Source organism: Cottoperca gobio, chromosome 21, assembly GCF_900634415.1.
Source record: "Cottoperca gobio chromosome 21, fCotGob3.1, whole genome shotgun sequence".
Classification (NCBI taxonomy): domain Eukaryota; kingdom Metazoa; phylum Chordata; class Actinopteri; order Perciformes; family Bovichtidae; genus Cottoperca; species Cottoperca gobio.
The window spans coordinates 3,859,350-3,884,380 of NC_041375.1; positions in this window are offsets into that span (position 1 = coordinate 3,859,350).

Genomic DNA, 25,031 nt, shown 5'->3' on the forward strand with positions numbered 1-25,031 from the left:
ACCACAGAGACGCAAAGTGACCAAATGGAGTCGCAAAGCCACCACAAAATGGCCACAAAGAGATGCAAAATTACCAAAACGACACACAAAAAGACCAAAAAGAGACGCAAAAGGACCACGAAGCCGCACAATTAGAGTGATACTAAACAACCACAAAGTGACGCAAAACAACCACAAAGAGACAAAGTGACAACCAAGGAACGCAACACTGGGGGCCCTTTACATGTCTGTAACCAGGGGCTCATTGTCTCATAATCCATCCATGACTACATGTCTGGAGTTTAGGACGCACCTGTGCATATTATCTTTATCCTGGTTATGATTCTCATCTTGGTATGAATCATACAGTATTATGATGTTTGCATAAAACCTGAATATTTATAGGATTCTTTTGCAGCAGTTTTAGCAAATAAACCACAGGGCAGATAAATAAACAACAGCCAGTACTCTCAATAGATTATTCTGAGCATGAGGTGTTCATTGTGTGAAATCATTGATTTTGGCCCACCTCCATCTGGCGGCGTCCGAAGTGACCATCTAGCTTGCCTCGGCCTGGGCTGATAAACGTGAGTATGTGAAGTGCAGTTTACTGATGTCGTGTTAAATTATTTCTTGGTATTGAACTCTTGTTGCCATACCTATATCTTCCAAGTGGACGACCTACTTGGTGCAGCTCTGAGTTTATGTCAGCCAGATATGTTTGGGATGAGGGAGTCATTGAAGGACAATGGTGCAGTGCAATTATTCTAATATATTTTTTAATTACAGCTTTTATTCTATTCATAGTTTTAGGTCAGAAACGAATGCATCTTCAAATGTAATTTGTATTGCCACAGAGGACAGTAATGAAGTGATAGCAATTAAAAGTATTACAGCAATGAGAGTGGATGACAAAATAAAACCCAATAAAACTATTATAATATGAAAAGCAGTCAGATGATTCACATTGGTGCAATACAGAGATCATCAAACCAGCAGGGGACCTGGACTCCTCCTTGACACAAATGTCCTTGGATCTGACTATTATGCTTATTGTCTCTCTCCATTTTTCCTCAAACCTCTCACTCTCCTCCCACTGTTCCTCTTTTCAGGTGTTTTCCTCTCGTCTTGCCTAATGATACATGCTAATTGTTTTTAAATGTTTTTTTTGTGATGGTACACCTTCTCTCCCTTCAACTCTATTATATCCACTGGACCATGAAAAAACAAAAATTCACACAGAAACTGGTCAGACGTACAAATCAATTGATCTAAATACAATTGCAGGGTTACTCGAGGCGCTGTGGGCTTTCTTTTTCCAGCCTCTTCATGAAACAGTAAGAACAAAGAAACTATTCAAACATTGGTGCATTTCATGCCAAATAGAACTGAAGGCATGGTTAGTTGTTTCTTCCATAGTCTCAGCACATCAAGTGGAAGACTGAATGAATCTGAACATGAAACACACACAGTAACAGTTGTTTGCTTTGTTTATGACTATAATTTCTTCTAGAGTACATCCCGGCTCCATATGGCACATTGTACATTTTCCATATCTCCTGCATAGTGTGTGACATTATCATCACTTGCCTTGTTGGCACCAACACAAAACAGGAGCAGTGCCAAGAAATAGTGCCTAGAAACAATGCTTGCAAGATCAAAGAAACAAGTAAAGTGGGGAAAAAAGAGTGTGTGACAGAGATTTCTTTTCTGCAGCTGTCCACGGCTTTTTAATTTCATCTGAAATTACTGAGCGTGATGAGCTTAGTCGTGTTACGAATCCGTCCACTCTGGCTTCTTCAACACACCCCCACGCTCTGATGGAGCTTCATGAATTCCCCTTATTGCTGTTTAATGGAGATGGGTACCCAAACAAATGAGCAGCCTTTGCCTGGCTCAGCACCATGGGTTCTCATTAATCCGGATGCTGCGAAGCTGATGGCACTAATTTTTCAGACTAAGCGATGTCTGCGTCTCACCGCTTCATGGCACTCCCACAACAAGAGAGAGTTTCAATCAGAGACACAGCCCAAAGGCAAAGAGGGTGTAGTGTTCGTGTCACACCTGGTCTGTTGAGCTTGCTCCCTCACGGTTGGAAATCTCCCCCTACAGTGCCCATCTGTGTCTGTGGGAAAGCATAAAGTGGTGCAGACGTGATGAGAGGCTGCCTCAGTATTAAAGGGATATTAAGGAGAGACATAAGTGCAAATTACATTTTAAACAAAATTTCTTCAGAATGCAGCCTTAATATTTTAGAGTAACATTTTTCTTATCCAGTCTAAGAAAACTGCATCTGTAATATGAGCTGCGTTGCAGTGAATGGGAATCAAATTGCTGGTAAACACAATGTTAAAATGTGACTCTTAGGCTGAGCAAGGTTAATCAGCCACACAGTATGGTGAATCTGAAGAAAAATAATACAGGGGTGCCTTAAACACTAACCATAGGACATGAGACATAGTTTAATACGTGTCTTGTGAGTGAAAGTCTCAGGGCTTTGAGTGTGGTTTAGGGGTGCAGAGGGCATTTCTTCTATCACTATTTAGCAGTGCAAAGTACACAATATACAAACTAACTGAAATGATGAAGTAACCTTGGTTATTAGCCATGCTTGCAGAGTGGGATCTATGAATGGTGATGTCACTCCACCACCTTGGTCCAGAATTAAATAACTCAACAGCTACTGGATGAATTACCATAGAATTGTGTGCAGACATTCATTGTACCCAGAAGATCAGTGCTACTGGTGAGCCCCTTAATTTACCTATGGCGGCACCATGAGGTAAACATTAGAATTTGTCCAATACATTGGTTTATGACTAAATACCTGCAAATCTTATTACATTCCTATTATCTTCAGCTGTACTTTGTGTTTACCGCATGTTAGCATGCTCACGCAATAAACTAAGATGGTGAACATTTATAGTTTTATATTAATAGTTATATAGATAGAATTGGACGGATGAAACCCTCTTTTTAATGGTCACACATGCAGAGCACACAGCACACACGGTGTAATTTGTTCTCTGCTTTTAACCCATCCTAGTACCAGGAGTCTAGTACTAGGAGCAGTGGGCAGCTAATGTACAGCGCCCGGGGAACATGTTAGCATGCTGACATTAGCATTTAGCTTAAACGCCTCACCAAGCTGCTAGAATGACTGTAGAGTCTTAGGCCGCGTTAAGACCAACAGTAACCCTGCGAAAACGTAGAGCCCTACACACTTCAATAGAGCCAGTCCGGTGGCACAGCGGGGATGCCAAGGCAGAGAGCTCCAGCTAAAAACAAATGTAGGCTCGTCCGTCAAAAACGTTTAACCGAGCTCAACTTTTGTCACAACGCGAAGTTGTCTGGCCAAGCGCTGCTCCTAGTGAATTTGTAATGTGAACCCAGTAATTCTACTGCTTAAACTCACGATTGTCGCAATGCAAAATTAAATAGTTACCATTGTAACATTGTAGAGTTGTAAAAAACTGTCTGTGAGTAGTACAAGCTTTTAGACTCATTGATCTGTTAATCAAACTAGACTTCCTGGATTGTATTTCATTATCTACCGGTACCATCAACAACTTTTGCTGTTGTTTTAATGCAGGGCTTTTTTTCTGTCTGAATGCTGGATTATCCATATTCTACGTATAACCAACTTTATGATGCATGTGTCTCCCCTATAGTCAACTATGCTGAGGGGATATGTGGCTATACAGAAACTAATCTGTATATGTTATACTTTACTTATCTAGAAGTCAAGATTTGAAGTTGCCTTGGTGAGAACTGGTATTCTTCCTCAAGAAGTCTGCAGATAAAAAAAAAATCAGGAGGAAAGCAGATTGTGTTCTGTGTAATTTGGGAGAAGCAAAAAGTGAATCCAACTATCTTTTGTGTTTTGATTTAGGAACGTCAATCATCCATGAAATACCTAAAACAAAATCTGACATACTCTGATGATCAAAAATTGGAATGTTTTAAGGCCATGTGGGTTTAGTATAGTTGCATGCATCATCAATTAATTTAGACATTATTTCACTAGAATATACCATTGTATAAAGCAACTGTAAAACCAATATGCCTTCTCCTCACTGGGTCTAAATGACCTCACTTAAGCAGCACTTTCTGATCATGACTACCTCCTTTCTCCCCGGTAATTACGTGCGAGTCAGAATTCCCTAGCAGCCCTGTGGGAGTTTCATAACCGCTTCAGAATCACCGAGCATGGGATTCCCCAGGGGACTTGCCAACATGGAGAGTGTCAGCAGGACTGATGGAGCTTTTTGAGATTTATTATGAATTTGCATAGATTTCAATATGGGATGGGCATGCGTAGATTGAGATAGTGCTTCCATTTGCAGCAGCGATATGGCCTACTTTAGAAATTCAATATCTCTAGTGCGGTTGAGAGCTGGCAGTATAGATGAAGGGTGGGTGATGATAAGACCTAAGCATTAGTACCCATGGGTAATAACCACCAGGGAATGTGGCAGGGGATGTACATTTGCAGAAGGAGAAGCGCAGATGTTCTTCCCTATGGATACTCACGTATGCGACAAGCATACGTGAGTTCTGTCGCTATTCTGTCCTAATTGCACTCAACTGTTCCACATCTGCTTGTTTACACCTGCTTTGAATAATATCAGCCCATTAAATGGTCGTGGTTATCAGCGTCATATGTGCTAGAAGGGGCCTGCTACAGTAAAGACTAGGTTAAGAACAACGTTTTGATCCATTCACACGGTTGCTTAATGATACAAATACAAGTAAGTGGGGACCTCTGGCAACTGTAGTTATTTTGACGGGGTCAAGGGAGGAAGTCCAGTAATGTAGTATAAAGACAGATAAAGTTCCCTTAGGGTGGTTGGGAGTGGAGGTGTATCGGTCAAACAAATAGGACTTTCACCCAGGAGACCGGCGTTTGTGTCCCATGTGAAACTCAAAGTAAAGGTTGAGTTATTTTAACTGGCGTAGCCTACATAAGCAAAGTGTGGTCACATATGTAATTTAAGTAATGTTATGTTATGTAACAAAAGTAATAATAATAATTATAATATAATACGCTTTATTTGTATAGCACCTTTCATACAAGAATTGCAGCACAAAGTGCTTCACAGCAAAACATAAAAATGTGTACAAGATTAGACAGAGTATTTGCAGTACAATAATCACAGTGTTGATGTAAATAAGTGTGATGTAGCATTAAAAACCTCTTCTCGTGTGCGGGCCTGCCGGCGGGCCCAGCAGGTGTTTTATTGTGCCTGTACATGTACATTTTTTTGGAAAGCTTAGAATCTCGTCTATTTTAATATGGAGATGAAAATCACAACAGCGGTACAATCAGCTCCTCAAATGATCAATTACACTCAAAATCAAAATCATAACTTTGAGCCCTTACCTATAAAGCCTCATAAATATCCTCTTTTCAGCAATATTTTGAAAAAGACGCTCCTAAGGCATTGCCAGAGGTCCACACGTTCGTTTCCGGTAAAAAGATATCCACTGTGAACATTGTCACATAGATAAAAGTTCATGAACAGGTGTTGCAATCTGTGAAATCAGCTGATCGATTTTTACATTGTGTGATCATAAACAGTCATAACGAATATCTTGTGCGCTCATCACGGTTCAGACACGTACTGGTTTTAGCGTGGGCTCTCAGCATTAGATTGACTTCATTTGAGCCAATCGGAGCTTCGATGGGTTTTTTACAACCTTCATGAGCCAATGAGTGTCAACTTGATAAGAAAGTGCCCACCCACTTCTTTTGTTACAGACTGACCCTGGACCAGCTCAGCATGCGCATCGTATAGAAAAGGAGTGCCTCTTTCGTTAGATGTGTCACTTCCCTTGGTTTGTTTTTCAAAATAATATTTATTATATATTGTACAAAAAAACCCCACAAAAAACAATATTAGAAAAAAAAATTCTTTATATTTCACTTACTCTGTGTGATTACTACTAACAGGGAATATGGGTATATAATAGTTATTTATAAATAAATACAAATATTTATTAATAAATATTATAATATGTACATGTACGAATACAAGTAACACAGTTGGTGTACGCCTGGTGTTACTCTTAGACAAACCTGTCGAATAAATTAAGTTTTTATCCCTTTTATCTGAAATTTGGTGGTGAACTTGATAACACTTGGTTCTATGTTTCTATTGTGTATTTCAGCTTGGGACTACCAGCTATATCCATCTTCAGACATCTTTTTCAACAAAGAAATTCTGGCGGAGTGTATTTTCTTCAAATTCAGACCACTATTACTCAGTGCCAGAAGCACTCGAAGTGATTCTTCACTGTTTTGCAAGAACAACAAGAGAGTTATCTTTTGAATGAGCCCAAAATCATGCAGCTGGTGCAAATGGTTGAAGAGCAGCTTTCAATTTACTTTGGGTATGTCGTTTGTAGGTATTTTGGGGTAAATTCGCCCACCAGTATAAAATAGCAGAATTAAAATAGTTTAAAATAGTATAAATAGCAGAATAAAATAGTATAGAATAGCATTGGAAATCATGCCTAGTTTCTGTATCTGTGCCGTACTTAACGACACTCCTGCCGGGAAACCACATTCATCACACCATTCTTGTAAATGTTTTAAACTATCAGAGCCATATTTTGAAAGCATGAGATCAACAATGGTCAACATTCTTGGTAGTCTTCGTACTTTTTACGTTTACAGCGTCAACCTCTTTATTGACCTATTAACGTTTAAAACTCTATCGTCTCTGCGAGTCCAGATTCTTTTGGCAAAATCTAGGTTTAAATCCCGTTTCTTAAACAAACCCTAGTTTGTTAACTTTCATGAAATCTATCGGTAGGCATACCTATTTTACCTAAACCGTGATCTTTTCCATAAACTTAACCATGTAGTTTTAGCGCCTAAACCAAACACCACTAAAAATTAAACCTAATGAAACTAACAACCTTTTCATATCGTTGGATATGCATGTTCTTGCCTACTGGTGGTAGTGATTTGCCCCTTATGAAACATTGGAGTGATAGTGAAAACCACTGATAACAGCAACGTAAGGCCCTGCTGACATTAGAAACAGGTTTAATTTACACAAGATGATCTCTCAGCATGAATAATTTCCTTACTTTGCTGTTTCATGCTTCCCTGATTCCCCAAATGCTGCAGAACTTCTCCAAACACCACATACTATTAGTGGTACATCTTTATTGGTTGGAAATACCATCCGTGCTAAAAAAATCCATATTTTATTGAATTTAGCCTGCCAAGAGATGCTTATAAAAGGTGTCCAAGCCCGCCGAGGAAATTTTGTCCTTCAAATCTGAATCACACTGCAAGTTGATTACTTCAATCATACTTTTGGATGTCAACAGGTAGATCAGAAGCCTTGACCGTGAATTGCCAGCGAAACACTGCAGTATGGCTTTGATGCTAATGCTATTTCGATAGCAATAAGGTAGCTAGCTTTCACTGCTGCATCGCCGATATCTCGGCTACGGGTAACAACAGACTGCCGTTTCTTCAGACCCACTAACAATTCATTTATCTCCTCAGTTGTCCTTGCAATCTGTTGTATTTTCGCCATGATGGGTCTCATAGTGACGCCAAATATTACATTATTTGACCATTGAAACCTGCTGTGAACACACCAAGCACACAGCTTTCCCACTCACCTCTGTGAATAAATAGGAAACGGTCCATTTTTCTTGGAAAACTCTACACTCCGTGTCCACTTTTCTCCTTTTTTGACAAAGACATTTTGGGTAATGAGGCTGCAAGTGTAATGTTGACAGAACCCGCCAGCTCCAGAAGTTATTTTACTGGCAGCTCCAGCATGAACAGTTTGCTTGCTTGGCAGTGTTGTGTGCGACCCCCAGTGGACACATTTGAAATAGCAGTTACTTTTATTGAAAAATTGCAGTTAATATCTTTGCTGTAATTTTTACACTTTGCAAAATCATCCCGCGACTAAAGCTTCAGAAAAGCCACAATCATGGCAGCTACAAATGTGTATTTCTGATCACTAGAGTATACAGTATATTGTAGCTTTTGACCCCACATTTTAGTACATTATAATAAATGTTGCTCACTTCTCTTTTCAACATGGAATTGAAATAGGGCTGGAATACACAAACAGCCAACACATCCATTAGTTGCGGCATCATGAATAAATGTTCCTCCCTGAATCTGGTATTTCTCTTCCACTTGCATTTATTTATTAGTATGCCTTTTGCATGATACATTTAGACAGAAGAGTTCCTATTGATGAATAATTTGGGAGATTTCAGCTCCCAGACTCAAAGTAAGCTTATGTCATCCTCAGTTTTTTTCCAAATCAACAAGTCAGTTCTCATTTCCATATCGACCTCAGATTGTTTACACAAAAATGGAAAATAGAAATGCTGTAGAACAGTTCTTGAGGCAAAGCCCCACGGTGGAAATATTTCCCATAAATCTTTAATGGTCAGGAGAATCTCTTGTGTTAGACCAAATCTCATTAAATTACTTTTAGCAACTTCCTGACTTGATTGACGACTGTAGCAACATATTTAGCAAATTTTCAAATGAAAGAAACATTGGCTATTGTCTTCAGAGCAGCTCCTGCATAGTCCACCCAAATAACTTTTTATAAATTACCCGGTAACCACAAAAAATACAAAATAGATTTAAACAAGATTAAGTGAGGCTCTAATAAGGAACAACAATGCATTGAGCTAAATGCTAACACTAACATACTAACACGTTCACAATGACAATGTTTAGCAGATTTACCATGTTGATCATCGTAGTTTAGTGTGTTTGCATGTTTTTTTAATTAGTACTGGACACAAAGTAAAGCTTTAGGCCCTGTTACACATCCGTATGACAGAAACGTATGCCGTTGCATACAAAATATTTCCAATAGGTTGATATAAATTAAGGGTAAGTTATGATCGTTTGAAAGACGCAGATGATACGCCAAACACGCCAGACATACACAGTTCCGTATGGCAGAAACATATGCCGGCGTATATGAAAATTAGCTCAAAATGTGTCAGAGTCCAAATACGTCCAACTTTTCCACAGCGGTGTTGTAGCTGACGTGTACATAACGAATACATAACGAATTATTATACGTATGTCAAACATTGATAGCGTATCACTTACCTATTTAAAACGTATCAGAGCGCCTGGCCAACGGAGCTGGAAAAGTGCCATCTGGTTCACGTCATGCTGATGCTGGAGAACGACTAAAATGCTGAATGCTAGCTGTACTGTAGAAACACGTTTAATAAATTACTCCGTCGTCAAGCATAATCTAAACATAGGGTAGGAATAGGGTATCGTTATAAATAAATTGGCTGTAGGATTCACCGTCAGCCGACGTATATATCTATATCTGTATCTATATGACTATATCTAACGTACCTCTAACGTAGTCACGTAGGTATTCACGTAGGTATTTACGTACTATATTTACGTAGGTAAGTATTCACGTACTGTATTTACGTAGGTAAATATTCAACTACATATTCCGTATTCACGTATGTCTAACGTCACGTAACGTCTGCATATCTTATGAAGCACACGTCGGGTACGTCCGGTAATTTTGAACATGCTCAAAACATCAGCGTTCAACAACGCACCCCAGCGTAACACAGTGAGCTCTTAACGAATACTACTTATACCTTACCTTATATCAACGTTAACCAGCGTGTTGCCGATATTTTGTATACGCCATATTTTTGTATATCCTATGCATTCGTTGGGCATTCGTCTGATACATTTTGTATTAGTAAGTGATGCGCTATCAATAGGTTAGACATGCGTATCTGTATATGTTCACTTTTCCGATCCGATCCGATGAAAAGTTGGACGTATTTGGACTCTGACAAATATTTGTATGTGCCAGCATATGTTTCTGTCATACGGATATGTGTGACATGCCTGATGGGAATGTCATTTGTTTTGCATGTGTTTGGTCATACAGTATTTGACTTGAGTGTGGTGCTAGAAGAATAGTCAGGGCTTCACAAAAGTTGTTTCAAATGGAATTGTGTGGCAATCCATCCAATAGTTGTTGAGACACAAATTGTTGTGTCTCGTCAGTTATACTAACTGTATTCATGTTCATGTTTAGTGTTTAGGTCAGGCTTTTGTTTAGCTTTAGTTTATATCTAGTGGCAATCCATCTAGTAGATATTATTTGTGACCGACTGGCCAACCAACCAACATTGACATCAAGAAGCCATGAGAAAAATCTCCCAATACATTTGACAAATTCTCCCATAAATACAGGCGGTGTAACACTATGTATAAGGGTTCTGGCTACATTCTGATTGGGCAATCGTAATATTATTTTACATGAGCAGCCCTGGAGGGGTCGTTTCAGATTTCCAATCCCAAGGTCATTGCCCCAAACTAAACTGTGCACCATATCATCACACCAATGCTGTGTTATGTTCTCCGTCTGTTTAATTTCACAACCCTAAACAAACACACACACACACACACACACATTCATACTGGACAACTAACAAAATGACAAACATTATATAATCAACAACCAGTGAAAACAATAATATTAATAAATTGCTATTGGATTAATGAATAATGAATTCTGGAGTATTCAAAACAGTTAGCAGTAGAAACAATAAAGTACTACCAGTACAAATAAAAGTAGTAATACTGATGGTGGTAGTGGTAGTTGTAATATAGAATTAAAGGAAGACTATGGTTTATTATTAGATAGATTTATAAAGAAGGCCACATTTGTCGCCGAAATGGGACAACCTGTCGCGGCCGCTGTGACGTAATCGGTGTACAAATGCAGCCTCCGGAGGCTGTAGCCCCTGAATTGAGACACAGCTAGAGATTAGCTACATTTATGTGGAATAGAAAACAAAGGCAAACAGTAAAATTATTACCCAAGATTTCCTTGTCCCTTACCCTGGTGGACCTATTTTTAGTAATGAGCCTTATTCATAGATCTTAGGAATTACTTTGGTGAGTACGCTACAGTGTTGTCATAACCAATATAAAAGATGGCAAGAGCTACAAAAATAAAACCTAATAAAGTTCCAATAAACCATATTTTTGGCAGTGCTAATATTATTATTTGTACTGTAGCAGTAACGACTTTCTAGAGAGCAGAAGGGAAACAGAAACTTCCGTGTTCTGTTCTAGAAGTACAAAAGTTTCATTCAAAATCAGTTTAAAATGTGTTAAAAGGCAAATAAGTACAATTAGTTTTATTAAGCATATAACAAACAGCATTTCCCATTATCTCTAAGGGACTAACAAAATAAAAGTGAACAGGATATATTACAGCGAGTGGCTGGGCTTAGTTCAGACATCGCTATAACAAAAGCCAAACAAAGACAACTTAATGGTGTCGATGTTATCATTTAGCTGAGATTACAGCTAAAAAGTTAAAAAGATGACATTAAGAGAGTTTTACAAAAGATATGGAAGACACTAAATTACGATGATGTAAATTTGCATGTTTGAGCAGCGGATAGTACAAGCAAAGTAGAAGTACAAACAGGAACAGTTTAAGTCGTGGAGGCTGGTACATGTACTTATTATTGATCCAGTAGGGACAGTAACACAGTGGCTTTATAATCACGCAGCTCCCTTGATAAATGTCTGTACTGCTTTGCATTGTCAGTTTGTTACTGGAGAAGCATTGACACACTGACACACTGATAAATGTCTTGTCACCTAGGGACATACTTAATAAACATTTTATAAGCTCTCGCAAACAGCCCACAAGGGTTCAAAGACACGCTTGTTTGATATTTGGATGCATTCGGCTGATTGGCAATTCATCATCTTGCTTCACACTAAGCAAGGTTGCTCTTCCATTCACAATGTATCTGCTTATTCATTGAATGCTTTCTTATTCAATAAATTATCAGGAAAATTGTTTTAGGAAAATTACAATGCCAGTAATCACTTGCTGGGCCTTGAAATCTGAATACATAAATGTTAGGGAAAGAAATTCAATTATGATGAATGGCATGTTGGCTCTGTTGTTACAATTCACTGTGAAGGGGCTCTTTTGTCCCTTGTACTTCTGTTTCTCACCGAGCCACTTCCTGTATGCTTTTGAATTTTATGCACACCTTTTCAGTTGTGCAGGTATTCAGTGGTGGTGAACTCTTAAAACATGACATTGAATGGGGTTAACAGAGGTTAGAGTCGCAAGGCAATGAACTGTCAAAAATGACACTAGCTGGTCTTGACCAGTGTTCAGAACTCCTCAGCGGAAAATTATTTTTTCTTGTAAGAGATGAGGCTCACATTGTTCAGAAACAGCGAGGTGAGTGTGCTTTCTATTGCAGATGTTGGTACTTTCTGCTGGTTGAGATTGAGGTTTTTGTAGAGTGGAATTTTACTGAAAATGTCATGGTCTTTGAGTATGAATGAGGCCTCATACTTTCCACATCCTTGAATCTATTATAGCAATAATATATTCTGTAATGAGTTCTCTGCTGCAATGCCATTATTTACTGGCTAAACTACAGTACTAAGCTGAATGGAAGGGCTCATACTCATCGTCACCTTAAAGGTTCATTATCTACCAGACTGATGTATGCCTGAAAACTACAGTCGAAGTTCTCCTGCACATTCAAAGATTGATTGAAGAACTTAATTCTTGGCATTGACTCCCTAAAAATTAATTAAAGGACAGAAACATGAGGCGTTCACTACACATCACACTTTTTTACAGAATTAATTTAGTGCACGTAAATTATTTATACATCTCATGTTCTGCCAATCATTATGTACAATTAAACAATACATTTCTTCCAAAATATATAGCTGTCCGCACTTTGTACTTGGACAATGGCACTAGGACCAGTGTACTATGCTGACAGCTAGAATATACAAACGGTGCTTTGACTTCATGACCAACAGCATTTGTTATATTATTGTTTTCAGTATGTGACCTTTTAGTTTTATTTATTGGATTTTTATATTTTAGTTTCTGCTAATTTATATACTGTACCATATTAAGCTATATATTTTGAGCACAATTACTTTGTGACTCCACAAACAGTACTTTTGGACTGTTACTGGAATGTTATAGTCTATTTAGACCTTTGGGAGGGGATGTTGAAATGAGAAAAAGAACCACATGCTATTATTGAGAAGTCTTGTGGCATTTCTCATGAGTTAAACCACTTGAACTGGGTTTTGTCATAGAAAACCCAAGCTTATAAAGTCTACTTAAGGGCAAACAAATGTGTGATTTGATTTAAAGTGATGGGATTTAATGTTGTATTATGTTAAATAATTGTGGTCAAGTGGTTTGAATATTGTAGGACCAGAGACAGGGTTGTTCAGTCAGACAGCAGGCACAGCTGCATCTTATCAGGCTCATTAGCAGCATAATATACAGACCAGCCAGTATGCATGAGAACAACAACAACATACTTTGGATAATATAACTGAATTCAATGACTCTACGAGAATACAAAAGGAATGATCTGCACAGCATTTAACTGCTTTTTGCAGTTTAAGTTTTACCTCCCACATACATGGCTGGATCATGAGACACTGGGCCCGTCGGCACAGACATGCAAAGGGCCCCACCACCTCTATAAAGGACCCTAAGACCTTATAGTTGTTTACCCTATCTTTGTTGTTAAGTTGTGTCTCTTTGTAGTTGTTTTGGTCTTTTTGTCTGTGGTGCCCCTTTTTGTTATTTAGTGTCTCTTTGTGGTAATTTGAGTCTCTTTATAGTCGCGTTGTGTCTCTTTGTAGTCATTATGTTTCTTTGTGGTCATTTTGAGTCTCTTCCTAGTTGTTACATGTCTCTTTGAGTGACATTTTGTAGGTGAATGCAGGGGGGGGGGGGACTTTGGGCCCCTGGGCGTGTGTCTGGTAGCCTATTCAGTAATCCCTCAATGCCCTCTGATAAACCATAGGGTTGAGTCTAAAAACCAAAACAGTGAAGAAGCCAAATGGCACAGATGAGCATCTACAAAGCTAAAGACCCAGATACTTTTTCACAGGATTTGGTGGACATCAAACCTAACTAAAAGACCATTAAATATTTTACTTTTGGGAAGTAATGAAAGTATTGCTTATTAGTAATCATACATGTGGCTGCTTAACTGTACATATGTTGGAGGGCAGTTAGTTGTTGGTGCGACTTTAAATTTGGTGTTGGACAATTGTGATAAATGAAGCCAACGTTCCTAAACTGTGGAACTATGGATGAGGACATTTGGCTTTGGTAATAATGAACCTTTTTTTAACAGCCCATCTTACTTATGGGTGAAATTGGAGTATTAGTGCTGATCAATTGTTAATGAGGCTTTTCTGGCTAGGTTGTTTATTTAAATGTTCATAACATCTTATGCAAATAAAATGTGCATCACTGTAATTACACTCCTTGTATTTGCATGTACAGGTGAACACATTTACATTTTAATTAATGTTGATTCATATGCACTGTCCCTAAAAAAAAAAAGTAATAAAAATACTTGTAAATGAACTGAGGCTGCTGCTTCTGTGTATGTTGGATGTGTAGTTGAGGGCATTAGTTCAGTGGATTCAACGAGTTATGTAATGTACCCATGGATTTACCGACAACTATCACTGGATGACTTTGATACAACATAAAAACCTGGTCATTCTCAAGCAAGTTCCGGAGTTATAAGTAGCCTAAGCGAATTTATGGATGTTTATTCACCATGGACATCAGCAATAATGATATCACACCAAATCTAAAAATATGTGTCTGTGTGTTCAGATTTCCCGGATTGAGTTATGACTGAGAAAGAACACATTTTGATTGTATCTAGTGTAGATGTATGTGTTCATAATGGGGACGAACTACAATAACTTACTTCCCTGTCTCTTTCACGTCCTGCTATATCTTTGCCCCACATCCCAGTCAGACACACTTACGTTAAGGAATTGATCATTCATTGCTAATGGTTATACAGATTAGATTGGGCAGAAAGGGCTCTGCTGTTTGAGGGAGCTCTCAATGAATCCGAGCAGTGCTGAGGATTCTGCTAAGAGAGCTTATGCCCCTTGATGAACACATACATGAACATTAAATCTTAGTTACATACACAATATAAAATATCAGCGTTGCCGTTGTTATGATCCCCCATACAATTTTGAGCGTCAAACACTTATTTTCCTTCATTGTGTTGAATTTTAATGCACCAATTTATGGTGGAAAATAATTTATTTATGTAAAGAAAAACACAAATGGTTGCACGTAACAATTCAAAAATATATAAAATATACTTGAAAGAGCCTTACTGCATTATATTTAATCTCTTGTAGATCCACTTCTCCCATTTAATGTTATCCCTGTGGATACAACACACATATAGGCATGATTTACTCTTTCCTCCTCTTTTGTGTCTTTTCTTTGGGGAAGTAACCTCTTTAAATGTGCATACATCCATTAATCCATTTATAAACCCCTGGACTTTAATAGGTCTTTTGTTTCAGAGAGATTTCTGCTCAACTTTCTCCACATTCAAAACATATATCACATGTCTGTGCTCTCTGAGAAATTGAGATTTAAGTTTTAATAGTTTGATGTAAAAATTGTAATATTACGAGAGCAAATTTAATGAGAATAGAATCAGAATGTTCCAAGAAAAAATCTACTGGCCCAAAAGTCTGCTGTGCATTATGTTATTGCTCTGCTGATATGGCAGTATCCCCTTGGGGACATGAAAGAGGTCCACAGGCCCCTCTTTGGAAGCTGAGGCTTTTTGCATTTATGACATGCATTCCTGTATTTATAGATATGGTATGCTACACACTCATAAAGAGTTTTCTTACTGTCAATATGTTCTTGAGACAATAATTATACAATATTGATTATGTATGCCATTTATGATGGTGTCTTCCTCACTTACATGAACATCTATTGACGGAGCTTTGCCGTTGCTCCTGCCTCTCACATAAACCTTAACAAGAAACACACGGCAAAGCCAATCCTATTAGTGATATTCGGTAAGGGAGTGGGGACTTGTGCTAGAGAACGAGATCTGTTGACTAGAGGGATGGGACAACAGTTGTTAAATTATTGCTAGGGAAAATTCAGTAGTTGCTGGATACATCCCTACCTAATTCTACGCATTTGATAGACTGTATATAAAGATACACACCCTGCTACCTCGGACCGAAGGAAAGACTAGCTTACTGAAAGTCAATTGCTTGCCAGTTACAGTATATCATCTTGTATAAACACCACAGCTCTACAACCTTTGGGGTTAAAATATTCTATTTTTGTCAAAACAAACAAACAAAACCATTAGATAGAACTTAAAGTACAACTCCTCATGAATATACACTTCTTACACAGCAGAAAAAACATCAAGGAACAGCTAAATGTAAAATGTATTTATTTATGCACAAAATACTATCCACATCGCAGTGACAGAATCAACTTTCTGTTGAGCAGACTGGCTAGTTGACCATAGCCTAAGCTATGCTAATGTACTCTACAGACCATAGGCCAACATTCTGCGTTAGCTAAGCTGTGCATGCAGGAAAGGTATCACTATCAGGCAACATTAGACTTAACCACAAACACAGCAGAACTGTTGTATCTGGAGAACAAAAGTATTGTGTATTATTTCAACTGAGACTGGGGAGTGGAGGGCAGCAGGCAAGCAAACTCTCAATCACAGCTGTCACTCAATGCCCAAATGGCATCAAAGCTTTCCATAAGCCTTTAATCTTATTAACAAAGCAATATTTTCGTATATATCATTTAAAAGTTATAAACACAGCTCCAAATGTGTTTCAACACAAATATTTGCGTTCTATTTACATCTGTTTAAAGAGCATACAGAAGGATATAAATAATGCAAAACTGGATGATTAAAGAGCTTATAGGGTCTACATAAAAATGTCTAGCATGGATGGCTGCTAGAATTTACAAGCCAACATACAAATAACTCACACCTCAGTCACACACACCCACACATACAGAAAGACACATACTCTGTCATTTCTGTTTCATCAATGCTGTTCTATTTTACCACTAAATGTGTAGGCTGATGCAGAATCTTAAGAGATCCTCCCTGGTGTTTATCCTTTTACAGTGTAACTACATGTTCCTAATAATATCAGTTTCTGTGTACGTGTGTGAGGGAGACATACGGTAGCAAGGAGCGATAAACAAGAACATCATGTGTGAGAGAGACACAGGGAGAGATGGGGCCTATCTGGACCCTCTCTTAACTGATGTAACACTTGCCTCAGAGTAGAGGGGGAGAAAACTTGGCCTCTACCATTTGTCAGTTTGCCCATTCGCCTCCCTTTAACATGATTTTCCACTTGGGTTACTTGCCTCCCACACATACACGCATGCATTCACAGTACACATACAGGACTGTCTCAGAAAATTAGAATATTGTGATAAAGTTCTTTATTTTCTGTAATGCAATTTAAAAAAACAAAATGTCATGCATTCTGGATTCATTACAAGCCTTTTATTTTAATATTGCTGATTATGGTTTACAGCTTAAGAAAACTCAAAAATCCTGTCTCAAAAAATTAGAATAGTTCCTCAGACAAAGTAAAAAAAAAGATTTATAACAGCAAAACAAAATCAAACATTTGAAAATGTCCATTAATGCACTCAGTACTTGGTTGGGAATCCTTTTGCACGGATTACTGCATCAATGCGGCGTGGCATGGAGGCAATCAGCCTGTGGCATTGCTGAGGTGTTATGGATGCCCAGGATGCTTCAATAGCGGCCTTTAGCTCATTGAGACAGTCCTGTACATGCAATCAACAGTGAGACCGATGCTTCAATGCTTTGAGTTGTCAAAAAGCTTTTTAATTTGCCATTATATTTCGTCTTTTCAGCGGAGCAGATGCTTCATTCCCCGTTGAAGTCACATGCTTCATGTACATCATCATTTATTCACTAAATAATATTAAAAAAACTTGCCCATCGACTTTGACGTTTGAGAGCTAAGGATCATTGATGTAAACAGTCCGATTCCTTTTGTCCACCGGAGGACTCTGTCTTGGGCCAGCCCGTCAAGTACAATAGCTTAATCTGGGATACGGAGCCACATAGGGTTGCTGGGTTAGTTTAGCTCTCCTCTCGGTTCTCTTCCCTTTCCTCTCGGGCGGTCGTTACGCTCCTGTGGTGTTTGGTCAGGAAGAAGCCGTGGGCAGCGATTGTCTAAAGGTCCGCTGCAATCCAATCACCATGCTTCCTTCTTCAATGCTGCTGAGTGCATCTCTGTCATATGCCATACTAGCTCCAGTAAAAAACAAAAAGACAACAATTAAAACAAAAATGTAGCAAAGTTCATGGGAGCTATGGCTACCTCCATTATAAAAGAGACATATGTAAAACTGATGACAAGGCACCTCCAACTGCAAACAAGTTTGATTCTTACTCTTTGTATTATTATTTTTATCTAAAAGGTTAAACCTTTTCCAGAGCCTACAAAGGTGATTTGCATTTACTTTAATGAGTTTATGGGCGAGCAAAGTGAGAACAAAGAAAGCTAATACATAACTCAAGAAAACTCAGATCAGATCTCGATGAACACAAACAAAAGTTGTCTGTGTTTGGATTCCATCAAGTGACGTTGATGGTACCTGTAACAAATGTAATATGTAACAAATACGGTATGTTTTTCAAGTCTACAGAATAAAGACTAAATATGCAAACACCAACCATGGTTATTAGAATTGTAAGGGGGTGAGTTTCCTTGTCACTAGGAATTAGTCACAATATGTAAATAAAACTGAACTTTCTATCCATATGTACAATGTGTTATAACGGTACGATCAAGACAGAAGGGAGGTGGGACTCAATTGCACGACACAGAGGCAGATAAATGTTGAATGGAAATAGTCTTTACTGAAAACTTTGCAGTTGCTATGGTACACGCATAGACAGTTGAACATACAAAGTATCAAGGGGTAATGCAGGAGCAGAGTCGGGTCACGGAAACAGGTTTGGTACACGGGCAGATACTCAGCGTAACAGCACAGCAGACAAGGATCAGGCAAGGGCAGAATCGAGTCACGGAAACAAGGTCGAGGAAGGCGGGGAATCAAACGCTTGGGAAACAGGAAGACTGGAACTAATGCTGGAACTCTTGACATCGAAGTACGAAGACAAACTGGCAACAAGACAAACCAAACAGACTCTATATACACACCAAGAAGTGAGGGAACGAGACACAGGTGAGGACACTAACGAACAGATTGGGAACACCTGGGGGTAGGAAGTAGAAACAACAGAGAACAGGTAATTAACCAAATAAAACAGGAAGTACAAACACAACACAAAACATCTAACGAACAGGCTAAGACCTAATATGTGTATTGTCAAAATGTCCTATATTTTCACAAAAATGTTATTATAAGGAATTGATATGAACTGGAGTTTGACCATTAACTGCTATGACTGTGTAGGCCTTAAATTATGACTGTGCATACTGCACTTGTACATTCTGCTTACTGATGGAGCATAGGAGAAACTACTGGTTGTAATAAATGCAGCAGACTGAAGCTTACCACAGAGGCTGTCAAGCAGCACATAACTAACACAAGCTGTGGCCTTGAGGAGACCGGAAAATGTCAGCAGGTCGTCTCAGATGCTGGGTGATTCATTGCTCAAGATCTGAACATACATACAGTGCAGTATTTTAGTCTTAATATCAACTGATAAGCAGTCCTTTATGTTTGCTGGAACCCATTGACGTTTAACCATAAAATCCACCCTGTAACAAATCAGTCATAAAGTCAACCTCATGGCAACTGATGTGTTGTCATAAAAACAGAAAATGTACATGACTTTAAATAAGCTCTCTGATGGCGTCATTCTTTATCGGTGATTGGTCTTTGCTTTTATCAAACGCCACCACTTCATATGGTAGTATATTATGATGAAAAAAATATTGAATACACTAAAAACGAAGGTGATGAAATTACATTGATACATTTCAAGGGATGCACCACTATATCTGGGTCTTACTGTAAGCTTTCCTCATCCAAAATTCAATTTAGGGCTAAGCCATTCAGGACAAAATCAAAGTATGAAAAGTACTCTCAGTCAGAGCTCAGAGAACACTTTCACGTGCCTGTCTCTGTGACAGAGCGCAGCAGTGTGACGATGTGTCAAAGCTACTCCGGGGGAACAGGATAGTAGCATAGCCATTGACATTCAGGAAATTGAGGCTTAAATATGGAGCTTTGATCATAGCAGAGCTTTTGTAATATCAACGGTGATCCTGAAAGCTCACTGCTCCACATCTTAAGAAAAGACACAAGCAAATGAAGAAAACATTTGTCAATTTGACAACACATGCAGCATTTAGATACAGAAACACACTGCAATGAGGATGTGTTTGGTTTCACCAAGAAATATCCATTAGTATTGCATTACACATTTCAAAAGCATATACAGTGCAGGGGTAAAATTACTTCAAGGCAACTTCTTTCTTACAAGACACACAACTAAAATTTCTTACACAGGCGAGACACTGTAAGAAGCCTGGTCTCCTAAAAATGACGTTCCCATACATTGAAACTGCATTGTCAATTATGTCTTGAGGGAAACGTATTTTGTCCCTTTTAGTTTTTTTACAACTACGTTTCTAATCAACGTCTGCCTATGGAGGAAGTTGGAGTGGAAGGATGGGTCAGATAAACTTTGGACTTTCATTCCAGGGGATGCTGTTCGTGTCTTGAGTGTGAAACCAAAAATCAATGTTGACTTTTAAAGATTTACATCAGTACGTTAAATGACGTAACAAACATACTTATTTCAAGCCAAACTATGATCTTTTTTCTAAGTCTAAACATAACCAAGTTTTGTTAACCATGTTTAAAACGGCGACCGTAATCCGGGAGAAAATACTTTTCCCTTGAAACTTAATAGAGAATGCAGTTTAGTTGTATGGGTACGCAATTTTGAGGGAGACAGAGTTGCTGTAAGAATTGAATAGTTTTTACACAATATTTGCAAACCATTTCATAAACATATCTCCAGACGATAAAAAAACAAACATGAATTAATAATAGCGTCTGTATAGAGGCCAGTGAGAAATATGAATAAACTGTGGAGACTGGGCAATTCACATGAGTTACAGATTGATCCTTCTGCAGAGACAGAAAGATAAATGGCGCACACTGAGGGGGTCTCCCATAGAAAAGAGCAGAGGGATGGGCTCGGTTGGGAGCTCACCTGGTCTCTGATGGAACGCTGGATAAGGGCTATTTATCAACCTGCCTCAGTGATAGATAGTCCTGCCAGCATATCCACTGCTCACAATGGGTTACCTTGAATAAATAATGGAAGATCTGGGTAATAGTGAGGGGGCACCCTGCCATTGACCATAGCTGAAATAGTATCCTCTGTCACTGGACTGCATGTAAGCTGAATGATGAATTGTTTTTATTGGGCTAACAAGCTGTTTTCTCCTCTCACAACGACAGCATGTCCACAGAGTTGATCCAAGAGGGACGAATATTTCTTGAGTAGCGTTCAAGGTTTTTTTTTATTTTCAAGTGAACAATGTTAATTTGACACATGCATTAGTTGATGTGTCTTACTGTTTGACACATGTACTGACAACAACGTCTATCCCTAATAATTTCAAACATTACACCTCTTAGATTTGTGCTTACAATTGCTCTTACAGCTTAAAATAAAACCCATTTTTGAAGTAGTTTTACTCTGAGGTGTTTCCAGGGATTTGGATGTCGAAAGGTAACAAATGGAAAGAAACCTGTGAAAGTTTTTACACTCCACACTGAAGTTCAATGGGAATAACACATCAAAGTTAAGGAGAGCACTGGCTCAAATCGAATGTTGAAACAAAATGTCCAAAACAAGACAGATATTATTCCTGAGGAGGATATAAAGCTTTTGAAAAAAGATTGAATTCCCTATTCCTTTTTATGAAAAAATATTGATTGATTTCAGGTGCACATTTGTGGATCTGGAGATATGTCTACTCATAGGAGATGTTCATCCCATAAATAAAAGAAAGAAAACAAAAGATGTCTACTTCCTTTTTAGCGCTGTTCTCTTACTTCCCTTTGGCAGCAATGTGTACCACACATCTGGCAAATTACTACCACTAGCTAAATTAAACATTTAATTAAAATATGTGTAGAAGAGATGCCTGTAATCAAAGTCTTTCCCCCTTGAGTTGTACACCACACGTATAGAATCACGCCAATGCTATCCAAAAAAACCCAAGTCTTCCAAATTAAACTGCAAAATATAATGCCGACGACCAGTTGTCTGCTCCTTCCAAAACTGTTACACATTACTGTTAAAAACACAACTGCTGTCACCTTTTTATAACATATTATAAATATTTAAAAGGTTGTAACTAATGGCAAATTTGTATACAACCTTGGTAATCGTGATACAGCATGTGCAGGGCTGGCTGCCTCTCAGAAAGTCAGAAGACATAGTATAAAGACCTCGTAGGGAGGAAGTTGACAGTAAACAAACACTAGTCTGACTAATCGGATGTACACTGTGGTAACCTGCCAATGGCTGCCATTCTCCTACTCTTCCGCTATCTATTTTACAAGGGAGTCGTCGCACTATCCTCTGCTCTAGACGATTTAAGATTAGTTTAAACAAATATAAACAAGCCACAGTGTTTTTCCCCTATAACAATATGATAATATTGTAATATGTTCTAATATAATATGTTCTTCATGCTGTTGGATATTCGTAGGAGAACGCATGAAAAATAACCTTTCGGAAATTATCATACAAAGATACGTTGACCAGTTGCAGAGCTACAATAATCCCCTAATACTTTGAAGGCCCAGTGTTATTGGGCTTGGTATATGATAGAGGTTGCATATCTATTGTGAAATGTGCCATATATTTTTAATATTGATGTATTCGTAATAAATCACGATCATAACAGCATAAAAATTACTTCTGCTAACAACAATCGATCGCTTCGCAGAGAGCATCCACTTCAGCAATGTTCGGGTGATGACGTCACAAGTAGAATACAGCCGCCGCCAATGTTCGTCTGCGTTGAAGCGTCCAGCAAAGACTGCTGTCAATTATTACGAGAAAGAACGGACAACAATCGATCGTCAAGGATAATTGTGAAGCGATGTGTTGTATGGAGATGTGGGGCCGTCTCCAAATCTAGCTTTCTGTGGCCAAAAGATGATAAAATGTTGCGTTTATGGACAAGACAAGTGCGTTGATGAAACCGACGATTTGTGGGCAGCACTTTGAGAGATCGTGCTTCGAACAAACTATGCTCGCCAAGGAAATGAGATTCAAATAGAATTTAAAACTGAACAAAGATGCTGTGCCTACAATACTGCCGAGACCCCAGCCAGCACAAGCCAGCACGCCGATTCAAACACGTCCGCCGGTGCAGAGTCCTCCACCAAAGAGACAACGAAATGCATTTGCCAAAAGGGAGAGAGCAAAGGTAAGCCGTGCTACTTGTTTACTGTATTTATTGTTTCAAGCATAAAGCCATAATCGGTCTAGGCCTACTGTATGTAACGAGTTTACATAGAAATGTAAACTGTAATGTAAATGTTTCCTAAATTTCCCTCGGGATGAATAAAGTATCTATCTATCTATCTATCTATCTATCTATCTATCTATCTATCTATCTATCTATCTATCTATCTATGTTGTTTGTAGTATTAATAACTTTAGCTAATTACACTTCATTAGCTTAATTAAGTATAGATTCAATGTTTATAACAGTCTTCCCCATTTTATTCTGTAGTTTGAGTAAAAGCGTGAGTCTATTTAACTTTTAACTATCACCCTATTATTACTTAGGGATTGAAACATTGGTGAATGAAGCCACTGACAGAATGAGGATACCTGTATGATCAGCGACCATCTCCCCACTGGGGAGGAAGCTGTGTACACCAGTAAGTATACAGACTGTACATCATCTGTACATTACAGTTGTAGTATCAGTAGACCTGCACATGACGTGTTAAAAATACAATCACCACATGCATGTACATAATTCATATATTTGTTTAATTTTATATCATTGCTTTCAATCAATTCAACCACGTCTTGTATTATGAATGTTATTAGATATTTTCTTTACGCAGACATGTATAAACATGCAATACAATTTAAAGCTGGTTTGAAAGATTTATGAGTAAAGTTGTGTTTTGTACATTTCACGTCAGAAAGAAATTGCTGTGCAGACGGATCCCCCAACATGGCCACACCACAAGTCCATGCAGGCGCGACCACGTGTCAGGTCAGCTGGACTGCAAGTTCCAATCCAAGTTGGTTGTTCCAAAGGTCAGCATCATAATATATATATATATATATATATATATACACACATACATACATATTATATATAATGCTTGATTATGAAACATCTTTTTTGCAGAGTATGTTACTGAACTCTTGACCGAGACTCAATGCTTTGTGCCAAGACAATGTTGATGAGGAACCTTTCGAAGTCCCAGATCCACTCAGCAGTCGGTGGAAGAACCAAACAAGAGGGATGCTGTTGTGCTGTATAGAAGCAGATTCAATCACTGAACTGACATTGTGTTTTGTTATTGACTCTAATAAAGTGCTGAACAACGTGTAGTTGTCAGATGGAAACGTAGCACAGATCTTTGAATGGCACATGATAGCATTCTGTGGTTCTTACCAAGTATTCCCCAGCAGAATCGCACCGGCGTTATGCCACATAGCGATTACATTCTGTAACATACAAGATAATAAATGTCAATGGTAATCACTTCAACCTTATTTGCTTATTTATCTATATATTATGTAACTTTGCCAGAGTGACCATTCGACTTCCCAAAAATACATCAAAGTTTCTGAGCTCTACACATTTGTGCACGCAAGTAACTTACTCATTACGTGGCTGATCACCTGCTTGTTGTCTGTCCCTCTTCGAATACTTTTGGTAGGCTGTCTGCAACACCCAAACATCCGGACACTTTGATTTGAATCCTGGGTGATCTGTTATGCAGGTTATGTTTGCACCATGTCCCTCATATTCATTGAATTCCTCCATGACATCCTTTTCTTGGCAGCAGCTCTTCAATTGCTTCCATAATTGTACAGTTTTCACA